The sequence below is a fragment of the Lygodium microphyllum genome, chromosome 14 (genome assembly GCF_053477565.2).
Source record: "Lygodium microphyllum isolate KBCC chromosome 14, Lygodium_microphyllum_v1.1.10, whole genome shotgun sequence".
Lineage (NCBI taxonomy): Eukaryota > Viridiplantae > Streptophyta > Polypodiopsida > Schizaeales > Lygodiaceae > Lygodium > Lygodium microphyllum.
Window position 1 is genome coordinate 52,597,189 of NC_141148.1, and position 17,978 is coordinate 52,615,166.

Genomic DNA, 17,978 nt, shown 5'->3' on the forward strand with positions numbered 1-17,978 from the left:
TCTGACCTCCGACATGTAGGGTTGTGTTTGCGTGAACCTCAACAAAGATGAACAGCTTCACGATCTTCAGGTCCTCCAACCACTTGATTCTCTTTAGATTGGTTCGAAGATATGCAAATCGGTGGGCAGCTATGTAATAGATTCCTGAGTCACCGTCCATCTTTGTTTCACGTACAGGGTTGAAGGGTTGTAGATGTAGTCTACGATATTCATCATATCGATCCTCCGTCGATAATCCGAGGCATGCATCGTTGTTATAAACATAATCTGGAACACCAAGAATCTGTTCCATGCTTCATGACTCTGCAAGTCAGCCGCATAAGTGCTTATCTCTCTCTCCCTCTCTCTTTGTCTCTTTATATTTCCTCTTTTCTACTATTTTTTTAGTATACCTTCATGTAAATACTAACTCTTGCAAAATTGTCTTTTGCAGAGATCAATTTGGGCAAGATTGGATAGGTGCTTATTTCTTTCTCTCTCCCGCGTATTCACACACTCTCTCTTTCTTTCTCTCTGTAGTATCCCTTTTCTACTATCTTTACAATAGGGTTTGATGCTAGTTCTACCTTAAGGATCAATTGTTGTTGCAGCACTTAATACAAGGTAGAGCAGAGATTCTGTAGCTCAATTTACAGGTAAATTTGCCATATTTTATGGTGCTAAAATTTATTCATTTAATTAGTGACTTTTATGTTTGATGGGATTGATGTTTTCTTATGTTCATCATTTGCAATGGGTTTTGATTAGCAATGATTCAATCTTATCTTCCGTAGATCAACTTATAGGTAAATTGGCCCTGTTTTGTATCGCTTCTATTCATGCAATTATCTATATATTTTTTGCTAAAAGGGATTCATGCAAGTATTTTTGTTAAAAGGGATTCATGCATGTGTTTTTTTGTACATGTAGATATTGTACAAGGTTTAGGTGAAGCATATAATTCTCGATCAACTACTTTGATGTGGTGAAAGATTTCTTTGTGTTGGATGATATGGATCTCCTGGAAGTCGATGGTTCAAAAATCCTCTGCTTTATTGGTCGTATGTGTCCATTTGGATCTCCATGCCAATTGGAAATGATCCATGAAACTCTATATCATATCATCTATATAACACACAATGTGTTGAGTCTTAGAATATCTCAGGTGTCAATCTAATGTGCCTAATAAGATTTGCATGCCATGTGGCTGCTATCCTTGTAACAACTACTCTATAATACCCACATTTCATATAATGTATTGAATCAAGTCAAACTCCTCTTCATTATAATAAAATTTATTTTGGAAAAATTCTATGAGTATTTTTGTGCTATTCTTTTTATTATATTTCATGTAAATGGTATGATTAAAGTGATATCCGCATGCGTTTAGATATCGATTTTTATGTCTGTTTACAAAAGTTTAAACATCTCTTAATGCCATGTTCATTTGTATGACATATTGGTGATTACTGGACATACTTAAAATGCTTATTATTTAGGGATTAAGACATATTTCTTTACATCTAATCCATAGGTTATAATGCATGAGAGAAGAACAAGCATTCTCTTGATAGAAGTATGTAATAGAAAAGATGAAGAAGGGAATTAGATCACTGATATGTATCATTGCTTGTCTTGGATACATATGCATCCAAGTATGAAGGGAGCTTTCAGGGTGAAAGCATCTGCAATTGCAGATGTATCCAAGCACTGGAAGGGTAAAATTTTAGCTCTCAGACAAAGGAGTGTTGATTCTCACCTTGTAACAGAGGCGTTTGTACAACATGTATTCATGCAAAAACAAATACATATTGTGCCCACTGTGCCCCTTCAACGAAACATTGCAAGCAGTAAGTATTTGCTACTCATTGAGAATGAGAAATTTCATGATACCTATGTAACAACTTGTCTTGTATTTACAAAAGTATACCCTTCTGATTGCTGTGAGTGGAAAAATGTTGAGAGTTTCATTGGTTCTTTTAAGTGTTACCACCTCAAAATTTGTAGATTGCTCTTTGAGGGGCGTATTGCTAAGCAACTCGCAGAGGACCTTGTTTTTTTCTATGACTCCAAGTACATATTACCCAAGGGGAGTCGAGAATATGGAGCCATTGAGTCTATGCACATATCAAATCTCAATAGCATAGAATGGCCATTGTGTAGTAGTGACATTTTGCACATGTGTAGCACAAAAATTTCAGCAAACATATTGAATTCCATGAAGCCAAGCACCAGCTCAAAGAATGTACATCTAAGCCGGTTCATACCAATTGTAATTTTTGCACACATGTTCAAGGAATGTAAGGGTTTGAGACGTACCAAAAGCACGTACATCATAAAAAATACATCAGAGGATCATGTAACAAGGATTCTAGGCAAAACTTGGACATAAAAAATAACTCACAGTCCTGACACAGTGGAGTGTCAAGTCACAACAAGGGACATGGTTTTCAGGTAAAAATTTTCTCTCTTAGTTGACTATTATCTTACTTTCCTTTCCAATTACAGGTACTTTGTTGCACGACAAACTTTATGCCTAGTGTTCAAGTATTGTAGATGGAGGATGCTCAAGGGTAAATGGTTGTGCCTTGATCAAGACATGCGTGAAAGTGAAGCTGTGGATGTTACTGTCATTTGTGAGGCCGCAAGCCCCCAAGTGTTGCAAATGGAGGATGATTGGCCCTTGAGTATAATGTGCTAGGAAATTACAATGTTAATGCAGAATCCACCTGTTAGCTTCTATTTTAAACTAGATGGTAGGAAAATTCGAAGTTGAGCTAAGGATACTGTTACCAATGGAAAGTGTGTGGCTCCACACATTTTAGAAGTTGTAGAGTCTCCCTAAAAATCCCAACGCCACAAGTTGTAATATCTAACACCAATAAATTTTTTTATTTTTTTGCACAATAGAATATTGTCGCTTACAAACTTGCAATATTTAAAAATTATGGTATTTATGCAAAATCATACACTTGTTATACACTTTCCACATCAACACATTTATATATGCATGTAAACTTTACAAAGATGTAAGCAAATCCATAACTAAATATCATATGCGAACAACCCTTAATGGTTTAAAACTTAAGGTTTTTAAGATAGAACTAGTTTAGTTCTTGTTTCATTGTTTCATTTCACACTTTCTCTCTTCATCTCTTTATATCCACCACATCCCTCCTACCTGCTACGATGGATGCTTGCGCACACTTTGCTGAGTGGATCCACGAGACTATCTTTGCCAATCAGGGTGATGAGATATTCAAGGTTTTCTCAAAGAATTTCAACCTTGAAAGCATGCTCTCATCGCTGAATCCCCCCCTTCAGGTTTTGGAAGACTTTGTGAGCACCATTGCTACATGCACATACTCCATCAAGGGATTTGACATGACTTGGGTGCCTCTAAAATATCTCATAGTATTTCAGGCAGGAAAGAATCACCAAAAAGTGGTGAATAGGTGTCTCGCCCATGTGGATCCTTTGCATAGAGCATGCACTGTTCCCATGGGAAGTGCACCAGGTACATCACCTTTGGATCTCGTGGAGTGTGATTGCACATTGGCAAATTACCTCCTTGCATTGGATACACCCCCGGAGGAGGAGAGCAATGAAGATACAACTCCACAGGTTGTTTCTATCACATACACAGGAGAAGAACCGATTGAAGAGCTCATAAATGTTGAAGAGGAACATCGAGTGGTGACAGAGCAAGGGTTGGCTTTCATGGTGCCATCTTCTTCAGAACAGCTACAAGTTAATAAACCCAACCTTGCCTCCTTGACACCCATTGAAGTAGATGGTTTACAATACTTGCTTCTATCAGATGTATTGTAATACTTGGAAATGAAGGAAGAAGAGTTATTTTCTATCCTAGTCATGGATTCAATGGAAGACCTGATCGATTATGATTACATGGATGTGCATCCAACAATGGCAGAGATTGGAAGATATGATGGCACAAGCTTAGATACTGTGAGTGTGATCATAGCAACACAGGAGCATATTACCTCGGTTGAACAAGATTACCTTGTGCCCGATGCTGAATTTGAAGCACTACAGCATGATTTGTTCGGACCAAGGCCCCAGCTTCCTACCAAGGAGTTTGTAGATCCCTCTGCCCAAAGAGGTGCCTCCCTGACACAAGAGGAAATGAAGATACAAGATGATCTAGAGAAGGTGATATTTTTATGTAATGAAACTTTATGGTAGGGTGTGTCGAGTCCCTCGGAGTCCACCGGTGAAATCTTGGCAAAAAATGATGCCTGCAGCTGCCTTGTCCGAAGTCTCGCGTCTAGGGCTAAATGACACCTACAGTTGCCTTGTCCTAAGTCTGGCGTCTAGGGCTAAATGATGCCTGCAGTTGCCCTATCCGAAGTCTGGCGTTTGGGGCTTTGGACAGGGCAGCTGCAGGCATCATTTTTTGCTAAGATTTTACCAGTGGACTCTGAGAGACCCGACACACCCTACCATCAAGTTTCATTGCTTTCTGATAACTCCAGGTTAGTTGCTAAATATATTGTTTGATTTGACTTTGTCATTCAGGACATACTGTATATAGATGAGTTTGGATCAAGGCAAGGAGGAGCTTGACATGCTTATCGATGCAAGGATTCAGCTCTTAAGGAGTATATTGGTAACCTTGTTGCATATTTGGTGGTCTTTATAAGAAGTGCTCACTAGGAGGGCAAGAAATAATCATGAAAATTCGAGCTTTGACCAAGTTTGGACCTTTTTGAGCGATACCTGTGACATCTAGCTTGGAGAAGGTGGTGCTAATCAAGCGGTCAAAGCTTATTTACTTGTTTGACCAAATGCGTGGTGGAACAATGTGTGTACTTGCGACATTAGGCGATCTCGCTAAAGTGTCAGATCCGCTTTTCCTAGAGAAAGAGCTGAAGGGGGAGCTCATCATTTTTGAAGGAACTTATATTTTCATCGGAAGCTAGCCCCTCCTCTCCACCGATAATGAAAAAAGCCAAGGAACAATTGAGAGTTCTTGTTGGCTAAAGTGTCAGATCCGCTTCTCCTGGAGAAAGAGCTGAAGGGGGAGCTCATCATTTTTGAAGCAAAGAAGGAACTTATATTTTTATCGAAAGCTGGCCCCTCCTCTCCACCGATAATGAAAAAGCCAAGGAACAATTGAGAGTTCTTGTTGGCTATCGGATTTTTGTATCTACCATCATTAACAGCCATCAAATGTATTTTTCTTGATGAATATAAGATACTTTACTTTGTCCCTACAAATAAGTATTTTTTAAATAAATGCATAGCTCGTATAAGTGTGACGATAATGTGTGGTACATGAATGACGCACTCGCATACTTTAGCATAATTCAACGCATGGTACTGCACTTGTGATTGTGTAAGTGTGACGATAATGTGTGGTACATAAATGACACATCCGCATATATTAACATAATTCAATGCGTAGTAATGCACTTTGCAATTGTGTATAAGCAATAATGTAACTTGTATCCATACGTATTACTAATTTTGATGTGTTCGTATGCTAAACAAAAATTAAGAGTCATGTGTTTCAAGAAACAAAACAAAACAACTTTACTCAATTATTTAAATGCAGTACACATCCCATGAGATATAATGTATATATAAATAAATATTTCAATGTGGCAGAGTATACAAAATTTTTTGGGCTTCCAAGATGTTATGGCACTGTAACACTCATTACAAACCTTGCATCATTAATCTAGTAAACTATGGCGGAGTCCCCTTATCGTGTCGAAGCCGAATGATAAAGTTCATGTCTTTATCTATGATTGTGACATGCTTGGCATGGAGGGCCGCAAGCTGTGTATCATCGAATAAGTCGATGAGAAACCCCTTTTTGTATCATCGAAAAAGTCGATGAGAAACCCCTTTGCAGCTGCTTGTAGGGCCTCCATGGCTACAGCAGTCCACCTTCCTACTGGTGGGCCATCCCACACTCGTGCCCAAAATCTTTCCATCCCTTTCAGCTCCAATTCTTGCATGAATTCTCGAACAAATTTATGAAAAAAACTTTTCGGGATGATAAGCTCGTATCCACATTGGATTCTCCTTATCTCTCGAAGGGGGACAATGTCCGGTTTCCATCTCCTCTTTTTTTGTGGTGGTCCTTGTGCTCTATAGGGAGCACCTGTTGCTACACTAGAGGAGGCTCCACCTTGTGCTCCAGGTAGCGGGCCTTGCCATAATGTCTTCCCAGGGCCAAAATGGTGACATGCTTGCTTGGTGTGTGCCATGCAAACTCAACGAGAGCAAGTCGAAGAAGAGATAGAGGTTGGGTATGTGAAAATGGAGGAAGCAAAGAAATCAAGATGTGAAAATGAGAAGAAGAATGAACTTTTAACCCATTTAAACCCCAAAATTGGGTTAATGCAGTTTCATACGCAGTGTCCATCATGTGATCGTAAATCCATAACCTTATATGAGAATGCGACGAAACTTCACACATGCACTCGTTAGGTGGCCAAGAGCCCTTTTTTTTTTTGAGAAAAAAGTACCTGCAGACCCCTGGTCCAAAGTCTGGCATCTGCAGGCACGTTTTTTTCAAAAAATAATAATTTGGGCTCTTGGTCACCTAACGAGTGCAGGTGTGACATTTCGTTGCATTCCGATACAAGGTTATGGATCTACGATCACACAATGGACAGTGCGTATGAAACTGCATTAACCTGATTTTGGGGTTGAAATGGGTTAAAACTTCGAACCAAGGGTCTGCAGTCACTTTTTTTTCAAAAAATAATTAATTTGGGCTCTTGGCCACCTAACGAGTGCGCGTGTGAAGTTTCGTCGCATTTCGATACAGTTTAGTATTTTAAAAATTATCCCACACCAAAATTATTGATGGATTGATAATTGAAAAATCAACATCGCGACTACTGGCCCTTAGAAACTTCGCACCACATAGACTATACAAAGGCATTAGGAGTAAAGTCTACAACAAGAAATGGCAAATTTTTGCATGTTATTCCTATTGAAATTGACAGTGCTAACAAAAACTGTAAGAATTGAAAATAGACCAAAGATGCACAGTCAAAGTTGAGAGCAAAGGACAAGTATAAAATTTTAATTCATATTTTAAGGGCGTATACAATAGTTTTGCAGTGGGATATAGTCATATATCCAATGCAGGAGGATAACACTATGCCAAAAAAGGTAACATTGCAATCTGTGTTCATTCCATTGGAACAAATGCATCCTTCACTACTTGAAGATTTCTTACAAGTTGGAAGTCCTTGGGAGTTACAGTGATGCGCTTTGCATGTATTACACAATGTTGAGCATCAGTCATTAAGTCAACTAAAAAGGCCTTTGCAGCACACTGTAGAGCATGAAGTCATTCTTTTGTAAAGCGATCAGGTCTATCCTGACCTTGTGCCAAAAACCACCTCTTGCTTTCTTTGCGGTAGAGATCTTGCACAATCTCGCGAACAAGTCTTGAGAAGCTCGCCTTCGGAATGATGAGATCAAAAGAGCGTTGATACCTTCTAATTTCTCTCAAGGCCACAATACCTAGCTTCCACTTGCATTTCTTGTGGGGATGCTGAGGAGGACCCTTGTGAGGGCCACTTGAGGAAGGTGGATTAGGTTGAGAAGGGAGTGCATCTAAGCGGAGGACAATGGGAAAAAGGGCCTAGGCCACGGTTGGCCATGTAGAAAAAGGGGGATACCTCCCAAAAGGAATTTAGGGTTTTGTATATAAAGTTGAAAAGTCAATGAGAAGCTCATTCTTGTGTGTGGCCAAAAGTGGGTCTCCTCATTTTCTTCTTCTTCTTCTTCTTCTTCTTCTTCTTGCTTGCTTAATCTTGTGCTTGAGAGAGGGAGTGTGAGAGTGTGAGGGAGTAAGTGTGTGAGGGTGAGGGACCAGGGAGGAGAAGCTCTCCATCTTTCCCTCTCTTCTTCTCTTCTCTTCTATTGTCTTGCTCGCGGCTATGGAGCTTGGAGCATGGAGCTTTAGGATGGAGCTTTCTTGAAGCTTCCACTTGGATCGTGGAGCTACCGGAGTGCGCGGGAGAGGAGATAACTCGATCGGTATGGAGGTAAGCTCACTACACCCGTAGATATGGATGGCATGTTGGCTATGTGAGAGGTAGCCATTAGTGCTCGGCTTGGAACACTTGAAACAATAAGCGGTCTGTGGGTCTTGGCGGTTGAGCGAAAGCTCCCACACTTAGCTCTTTTCGAACCCATTTGCTGCTATCGAAGCCTTGTTTCTAGCCACTTGGCATGGTTTTCTTTGGCACGTGAGGCTTCATAACACACTTTTCTAGTGACACGACGTGATTCCATCATGTCTGCAATCGATTCATCAGCACTTTCATTTGCTCTCTTTTGCAAGAGTTTAGCTTCATCTGCTACTATAATCCTATACCACCAAGATAGCAATTGGATCATTGGATTGCTACCATTCACCCCTCCACTATGATAAGTTTTTCTTTGGTATGCACCACGTGCTATCCAATGTGAATTTTCCATCCCTTGTGTGGACCAAATTGCGATGCTTTCATTTTCTGCAAAGTATGGCCCATGTGCCTCAAGGATATGCTACAAAGACACATATCACACATGAGTAAGATTATGCTCAATAGTTTATAGAATTCATACAATTTTAAAATATTAACTTAGTACGCACCATGTAATGTGTGATAGAGCTTTTGTCCCATGCTTCCACCATGTTTTCGTAGAAGCTATGCACAACATTGATAAATTCTTGCTTATCTTCATTGTTAAACACTATCTTGTGAAGTAAGGGAGCCAATTTGTTAAGACTTATCCAAACCTTAGCTTTGGCCAATCTTGTTTTTCCTCCATTACTTCGATTAGGAACTGCAAAATGCAACTTTTTCCACCCATCGTAGTCCTACGGCCTACGAACATGACATTCCCTTCCTCATTGATGGGTACTAAGAGAAACTTCCTAGCCTTTGCTCCTCCAAAGCAAGGATTTTTTGGCAAGTTACCAGATTTTACTGACCTCTTCTCATCTTTTTCAATCGTCACTTGATGCTTTTGTAGCCCGATTTCTAATAGCACTTGCTTCACATTCCTACACGTTGCAATGGCTTCTTTTTCTGGTTGCATCCTATAAGCAAAGCAAATGTATTCATATGCAAGTTTCTCCATGATTCTGACAAAAGTATACAATGAACAAATGTGAATATGATCCAAGGGAATGTTGAAGATGGGCTTCCAAGTGGGATCTTCTCTATTGCGCGTCAGTGCAACACTTGTCACCTTTTAGCAGTTCTTCTTTCCGTCCTTTCCTTCCACCCTCTCTATCAAGAAATATAGGCATGGATTCTTTGTATTTGCACCATTGGAGATTCCACACATACATTTTAAAGTTTTGAAGTCTCGTGCAAGATGCCATTCAACCAAGTATTGACCATACCCTTCAACCAAGAGCATCTCACCATGTTTCTGATGATCTATGATGCTTCGAATGCTTCTGTGCATAAAGAATAGCTGCAACACCTCAAATGTTCCCTTAGGAACTTCAAATGCAGCGAGCCACCACACATGGAACTCAGATTGAACACTAAAGCTCCTTGGGTTGTTCTTGTCAAATTGTAAATCTCTATTCATCAGAGTTAAACTAACTCTTTCAAGCTTTACTCCTTTGACGACCTCACTTTCATCTAATTTTATAACAAACTACAATTTACCATTACATTCCTCAACAGACATATTATAGTACATTACCATTGCCGACTGCACCTTGTTCAAATCTAAGTAGTAATTATTGAGTTCGGTGAACTTTACCTCATATGTATTTTTGGTCCCAACCTTTAGTGTTTCCACACAGTGAACATGTATGGGATCTCCTATCAACTCCAAAACCTTTGTATTAAGTTATTGTTGGGCCTCTATTAACTTTGAAGGTTGAGGAAGAGGCATGATTTTATTTCTCTTCAGCACACGACCAAACCTAGCCTTCACACCTTTGAATATCTTTGAGTAAGTCGTTGTTCTAATGCCGGTCCTAGCACAAATAGATTGTGCATCCACAGCTAAGAACTCATTTGACACATCTTTTAATGTGCACTCAATCACATTTTCCTTCACAACCTTAAACTTACGATTGCTCAAAGCGTTTTCCAATGTACTTGCCTTCAACAATCTACTAATACATGATCCAACCTCACCCTCACCTAGGTTCTCTTTCTAAGCTACCTTACATGCTTTGATACATCGCTTCCATCGGCCACTATTCACAATTAACTCATTGATTGGCTTCTTCTTTCGTTTGTGCTCCTGTGTTAGCTTGCTGTTGATCTTTCTCAAGTCTTCCAATTGTGCCTTTGCCTCCTCATATGAGATACCAATGTCATGGATAGTGTCTTGCATTGAAATAATTTGATTGTTTTGTTGAATTACAGTGTCATTCAATTGTACCACTTGTCCTATGAGCTGTTGAATATGAAGTTGATGTGCAGTTATCATAGCATGGCAATTTTTTATGGTTGCTTTGCAAGGTGTAAATAATTTGAACGCATGATCATTGAGCTGCCTAGTATAACCAAGTAACCCATTTTCACCCTCGCACACATACTTCAGTAAATTTGTGATTCTTGAGAAATTTGGAGGTCTATTCTTTAAGGGGTCAATTGGGTAGATTCCCCCATCAATCCACAAATCCACATGTTTCAATCCCATTTGCATGTAACTCTGCAAAACCTGAGGGTTGACACTGGTACGTTGGCTTCTTTTGAATAATGGGATATATTCAATCTCTACCTCAATATGCAGCTCCTTCTTTCATGTATTCATTTTACTATTAATAGAAACGGGGAGCCTACTTGGTTGTCGCAAGAGGTAGAGTGAAGATGCATAGAGAGGCACACAAAGGTGCCAAGGAAAAAGAGGGTGTAAGTAATTCACTCTGTTAATGAAGGTTGCATAAACACAGAGAAGAGGTCACAATAGAGCCATGAGAGAGTATATATATGGGTAGATATTTCTATTTTGCCTTCAAAAACATCTCCAAAAAACATGAAGTTTGATCAATTGGTTTGTTTTTTGACCAAAAGCTAGGATATAAAAAATCCCCAAAATATCTTAAAAGAAACTTTCAAATTTTCATTTTCCTTGTTCTTGATTAAAAAATCAATTACCTCGTATCTACTAATCATTTTGCATTGAAAACGAAGCACCACACTCCCGTAACTAACTACTTTTTGAATATAAAATATGGTTGAAAAGCATTCTTGAATGAGGAGAGAGAAGGAATCTGAGTATATCTTTGTAGATAATATAAGAAAGGAAAAATGAGATTGCAAAAGTGGAGAGAGAGGAGGATTATTTTACTATTCTTCTTTCCTCTTTTCCTTGTTTTAAGGAGGAGAGAAAGGGGGGCTAAAAGGCCCATTTGTGAGTTCATTTTTTTCCTAATATATCTTCCAAGTCTCTTCTAGGTCAATCCAAATCTATAATAACTCATGGACTGCATACCTTGCACATCATCTCTCATTGTTCATGCTTTTTAAACACTTTGCTTTTTTACCCAGCTTACTCTTCATGCTTTAGTCCATCATAATGGTTCCACCTTTTTGGTGTGAATATGGCACCCCTAATCATCATAAGGCAATATTCAACTCAAATTTTGGCATCTTACATGCAACCCATGACTCTCCATAACCTAATCATGACTTTTGTAGAGAGATTTTTAAAAACTCTTTAGCCAGCATTCCTTTGAACTTGGCCATTTACTTAGGTCATGGGCACTATCTTGGGAACTTTTGGACTTGTCCAATGGAATTGAAAAGGGCATTAAAATTACATTTGACTTTCTAACACTCTTTCTACAATCTAGGTAATGAAAAATCATGTAAATGCTTCAAATAAACTATTATATTTCCTTGAAATACTCTCTCTGCCATGTCATCATGTCCATAATATATTTGGTAATAGTATTCTTGGCCATTTACTTAGGTCATGGACACTAGCATGGCCACTTTTGGACTTGTCCCATAGACTCCGAAAAGGACACTCACATTCCCTTTTACCTTCTAACACACTTTATACTATCCGAGTAATGGAAAATCATGTAAATGCTTCAAAGAAACTACTATATTTCCCTTGAAATAATTTCTCTACCATTTCATCTTGTTCCTCATATACTTGGCAACAATATTACTTTCATCCATGGTCTTGCCTCCATAGCTCATAGCAACATTATCATGCACTAGGTAGGTCATCATTCCCTTTGTTTTAGTTTAGTTAACTCTTGGGTTTTGACATCCTGTAAACTCTTGTACACTTGAATAACCTTGAAAAATAGATCTAATCCACAAGAAACACACTAAGCAAATTAGATAAAAAAGAGGTGATCAACATGTTTTCGTGACACTGTGCATCCACCACTCCAAACTTGAGGGCGGAGTTTTTTGCCATGAATTTCAATACGTTAGTCAACGTCATTAGGAATTTATATTTTGTTGTGTATGTCTTTTTATTTACATTTTGCATGATGCATGAGCGCATGTAGTTAGGTAGGGCCATCAAGTTTGAAGGGAGTGGCTTGAGGTTGAGCATTGAGCCCCTCACCTACATTGAAGTTATCGCCATCAAGGTGCATATGAGGGTGGCTTGAGTTTGAGCTTTGTGCTCCTCGCCCTCTTCAAAGATCTTGCAACAAGTTCTAGGAGAGAGGCTCTTGAGTTAGAGCTTTAAGCTTCTCGGACGAGGCTATAAAGTTTGAGCATTGAGCTCCTCGCCCTTCTTGAAGTTCTCTCCATCAGTCACTTTCCAGCTTCTTCTCTTCTCTCTTAGTTCGAGATTACGACCTTTTCTTCCAATTGGCTAGTGATCCTTTGCTTGCTTAAAAGAGAAATGAAATTTTTTTCTACAATGACCTCATCGTCTTTTCTACCTAGCTTTATATCAATAAACAAATTGTCATCACAAGTTTCATCTCGAGCTGATCATATGTCTTTTGATCATATCCTTTAACTTCCCTTGACCAAGAGTCTTTTGAACTTTGTTTCTTGTCTATATCTTTAATCAATGATTTCTTCAGCCATTATGATGGATAATCTTCAGATGCAGTTATCAATGCAACAATTGGATCAACAAATGACTGTTGGATCAAGAACAGGAGCATATACATGGTTTGACCAAGGCGATCAAGGTTGTGGTTAGTGAGCAAAAATTATTTGATGGCCCGAATGTTTTAGCCTAAATCCAAGCCTTTGAAAGCTGATGTGCTTTTTTGGAGTTCTATCCAATTGGAGAAATTATTTATTACGGCTTGTCATGCTTGCTTTGTGGGTTAGAGTGACAGATTGTTTTGTGTAGGACTCTAACTCAAATGTTTTTAAGAAAGCACTCAAAGATAAATATTTCTGAATGATTAATGGTATTGCTATGCAAAATACATTCAGAGAGTGGGTTTATCAGCCCAACAAAGGTCTTGTTGCTTCCAAATTGTTGCAAGAGTTTGAAGAGTGATATAACCAATTGGATGCACTAGAGTAGAGAGCTTTGAACTGGGAGAAAGTGGAGTAATTCTTGCAAGCAGTTGATCTTGCACTTCAGGATGAGTTGGGAGAGCTTCTTGAAGACCGTACGTAGTCTATGTGATTGAAGACAGATTGGCAAGATGCTGTCAATGTATTTTCTACAGTGACAAAGAGGAGGAGATAGAAGGCTTGCTTGCAGAATGGAATGCAATCACCATTAGTGATATCTTCTCCTACCACGACCTCTCCTACTTCTTCTCTTGCACCATCCACTACTTCTCCTATTTCTCATCCTGTGTCTATGCCTATGCCTATTCCTGCTGTGGTTGTCAAACCATTTGCAAACTTGACTATCAAAGATATGGTGGAGGAGATCTCAAAGAACTTAAAAGAACTACAAATTAAGATCACTAGAATGGAGCAAGAGCCACTTAGTCCAAATCCAATTTTAGCCCCAACTTCTTTCACTCCAACGAATTCTTCCAATAATGATCATGTTTGTCATTGCATGTGGTACGAGAGTCTAGACCATGAGCAAAAGGATTGCCAAGACTTTGAAGAGGCGAGAAGAATGAAGTTGGTAGTCTGGAAGGATAAGATGATATGTTTTGGAAATACAGAACAACCGATCAAACCAAATTTTGGTAAGGGTGGTATGAAGAAATCGTTGGAGGAGTCTCTTTTGCACTTTTCTTATGTGATGCGAGAGGTGGCAAGGGAAGCTGCTACCTATGTCTTTCAATTGGAGTAATTGTTCTGAAGGACAAATCTCCTTTATGGTCATGTGAACTACACATAGAGAAGAAGGGAAAAGCTTTCTCATCCAAATATTCAGCCATAGGTGATGCATTAAAAAAAGGGACTAGATGGGAGGATCAAGTTGATGTCTTTTCTATCTATGGTTATATGGCGAAATCTCAAGGATTTGAACTGCTTCTTGAGGAAAAGTAGAAAAGAGATAAAGATTAGCGTGAAGGTTCAAAGAGGGTGACTAGGAGGAATGATCCAGCTTCTCGACCTTCTTTTTTAGGATCAGATCAAAGTATGGTTGATGTTCAGAAGCCAAAGTACACGAAGATCAAAAAGCCCCAAAGATAAAGGATTGGAAGGTGAAAAAGTGACTTGGATCAAGCTGCTTTCCGACATTGAGATGACTACAAACTTGAAAAAGGTACTTGAGGATCGGATTCTTAACTGCAAAATTGAATTTACTCTTAGAGAAGTCTTGGGGATTTCCAAAAGAGAATTTCATGATGTTATCATTGATATCAATAAAAGAAAATGACAGGTTGTTGAAGAGTGGATACATGATATGATTCATTGAGAGGCTTTAGCAGTTGTTGAGGCTATTATCTATGGGTTGTAGATTGAGGAGATTGATTCTTATGAAGAGATTACCAAGGAGTCTATAGATGGAGCTTTATGTATGTAGCCATTACTTCAATCCATACAATATGCTAAGAGTAATGATGTGCCTAGATTGGTGCCTTGTAGCCATTTTTCTTGTAGTCAACACTAGGCTCGTACAACTACAAAGACTATAGTCAAGCTTTGTGAGATAGAGAACCCTCGTGTTTCTCTTTTGAATCATGGCTCCGAGATTAATGTCATAGTGCATGGATTATATGATACTGGTAGATGGCCAGTTGATGTGGATCATGGTTGATGCATGCGTGCAGCCAACCATACTGCAAAGGATTTGTATGCTGCTTGTCCGAACTTGAGAATTCATCGATGGATGAGACTTATCATTTCTTTGTGAAAAAAATCTTGTTCCTATCGTACTATTTTGGGGCAACAATTTATTGCTGAGTCTCGGATGGAGACTAAGGTTTTGGAGGATGGGTTGCCTATGTGCGGATCCGAAGCAAGGATGGAAAGAGGGCTGTCCAGTTCATGAGAATTTGTATCAACCATCAATAGAATAAGGATTGCTTGAGGGATTTCCCTCTTCTAGCATAGGAGAGCCCCATTTTTATTAGGTATCACTGTCTTGCAAAACAATGGTGATACAAAATAGGAAAAGCTCTTGCCTCCTGTCTACGACAGTTTTTCCTCGTGTGTTTATGCTGTATTTACTCAAAGTACTTTGTGTTTTTAGCATATTTTAGACATGCCTAGAGCTGCTAGGTAGTATTTGAAGAGAAAAGAGAAAGAATTGAAGCTTTCAGGTGTTTTACAAGATGAAGACAAGGTAGATGGTGTCTATGATGGGCTATCATGCTTGGATACTATGGAGGATCTTTTAGTATTGCTGAAAATTGAAAATCAAGAGTTGTCATATATCTCACAGGTCCATTCTCTAGCGATGTATTGTGAATTTTCTTATTTCATGCTTCAAGAAATTTTGGGTGCTAAGAATTCTCAATAAAAAGTGTTCTTTGTTGAAATATTTTAGCAAAAAGAGTTGGGTGATGTTTGTACACAGTAAAATTTGTGTTTACTAGGATATTTACAACAAGGGTTGAAATTTACAGGTTGTAGCAAAGAAGCCAAAGTATAGACAAAATATAAGACAATTGACAAGAAGGTTAGACCAGTTGCACGACTGCTACCATTGGAGAGTGATGAGATTATTAGGAGAGCAGCTATGCAACCTCCTTTATGAGATCTTGCAGGTATTGGACATAGGTTTTTAGTCAAGATACTGAAAGAAATGAAGATTGGGACTGAAGATTTTTTGCTTCTAGAGCAGAGGTGAGATATTTCGAAGAGATGTTTAGTAGACATGGGAGAGCTTTTTCTTTTTTCCCACACGAGATTGGATGTGTTGATTCTAGATTTGTGACACCTATGGTTATTTTTACCACTCCGCATGTCCCTTGGAATCTACGGCTTATTCATTTGCCTTGTGCCTAGGGCTCACTTGCTTAAATTGGTGGAGCTTTTGAATGAGCAAATCAGGATGGGGATTCTAGAACCATCTTCAACTCCATATTCTAAAGGGTGATTCACAATTCCTAAGAATAATCCGATACTTAGACAAATCATTAACAAAAGGATGGACAATGTCTTTTGAAAGCAAGATAAATAGAGTGTTTTAGTAGGCTGAACCTTGTTGGGCTTCTCTTGCATTATACAACCTCACATGCAAGTATTTATTTCTATCATAAGGGAATCTCTTTAAAACTACATGCAAACCATCATCCACAAGTAGAGATCAAACACAATGTAAGCATAAAGATGATCTATTCTAACTTGCTCCATGTCATGTTTGGTGATAGCCACTTGAAATCTAACCGTGAACTCGATTTACAACTATGAACTCAGATTACAACCATAAACTCGGCAAGCTAGTTGTTCCTCCCTTACCAAGAGTCTTAAAAAGCACACACTATGCATGCAAACTATGGCTAGTTCTAGCTTGCCCTTGAGAGCAGAGATTTGACTACGATGAAGATACCTTTAGGCCTTGTCCAGATGTATGCACTTCCATAGGGAGCTACTAATTCGGTTGCTCATATGATGAATGGAATGAACAAGGTCTTAGGGGATTTTATTCCTGAGCTTACCGTGCCTTTCATTGATGATCTACCTATTAAGGGTTGTCTGGAGAAAGAGAAGGATGATACTTTAGATGATCATGGATGCATGTACTTTGTGGCTGCACATATCAAAGATGTTGAGAGGATTCTTTGCAAGCTAGAGGAAGTGAATTTGACCTTGTCAGGGTTGAAGTGTATTTTTGGCGCCACAGAGGTTTTGATTGTTGGACATATGTGTGGTTATTATGGCATGAGGCCTTCCCCCTTGCGAAGTTTGATGCCATACAAAAGATTTCAATGACTTACTCTTCTACTTTGAAGGTTCGTAGGTTTCTTGAAACTTGTATTTTATCTTATTTGGATTCCTCATTTTGCTCATATTACACATGATCTCTACCAGATCTTAAGAAAAGGGCATCGTTTTTATTGGGACATCAGACACACTAGAGAGCTATGGACGACCTAAATAGATTGTTGAGAGCTACTCCAACTCTTCGAGAAGTAGATTATGAGTGTGGAAGACCTATTGTACTCATTGTGGATACTAGTCCTATTAACATTGGATGGGCTATTGGCCAAGATAATGCAGATGGGAATAGGTATGCTATTCGGTTTGGGACAAAAGTCCTAAATGAGCGACAACATAGGTATCCATAGATTAAGAGGGAGCTCTTGGGAGTTGGCACAACTCTCAAGAATGATAAAGAATACTTCATTGGTGGTGTTGTGGTGTTCCAAACTGATTACTTGCCTCTTCTAGGTATGATCACGAGTTGTTCTACTCCAGATATTGCCATGCTTAAGTGGATTGGGTACATAAAATCCATGAATCCTGAGTTTAGGCATATAATAGGTAAAGATGTCCTAGTATTTGATATGCTTTCTTGAGTGAGGTATGCACTATGAGAAATATGGACTCTCTTTTTTTTCCCTTAAGGAGTCAATAAATAAATATAGGCCTAACCAATGAGAGAGATGGGATTCCAGATTCATGTAACATGAATCTTCTATATTTGTTCCTTCACTATTTTTTCCTCATTCTTTGACAACATCC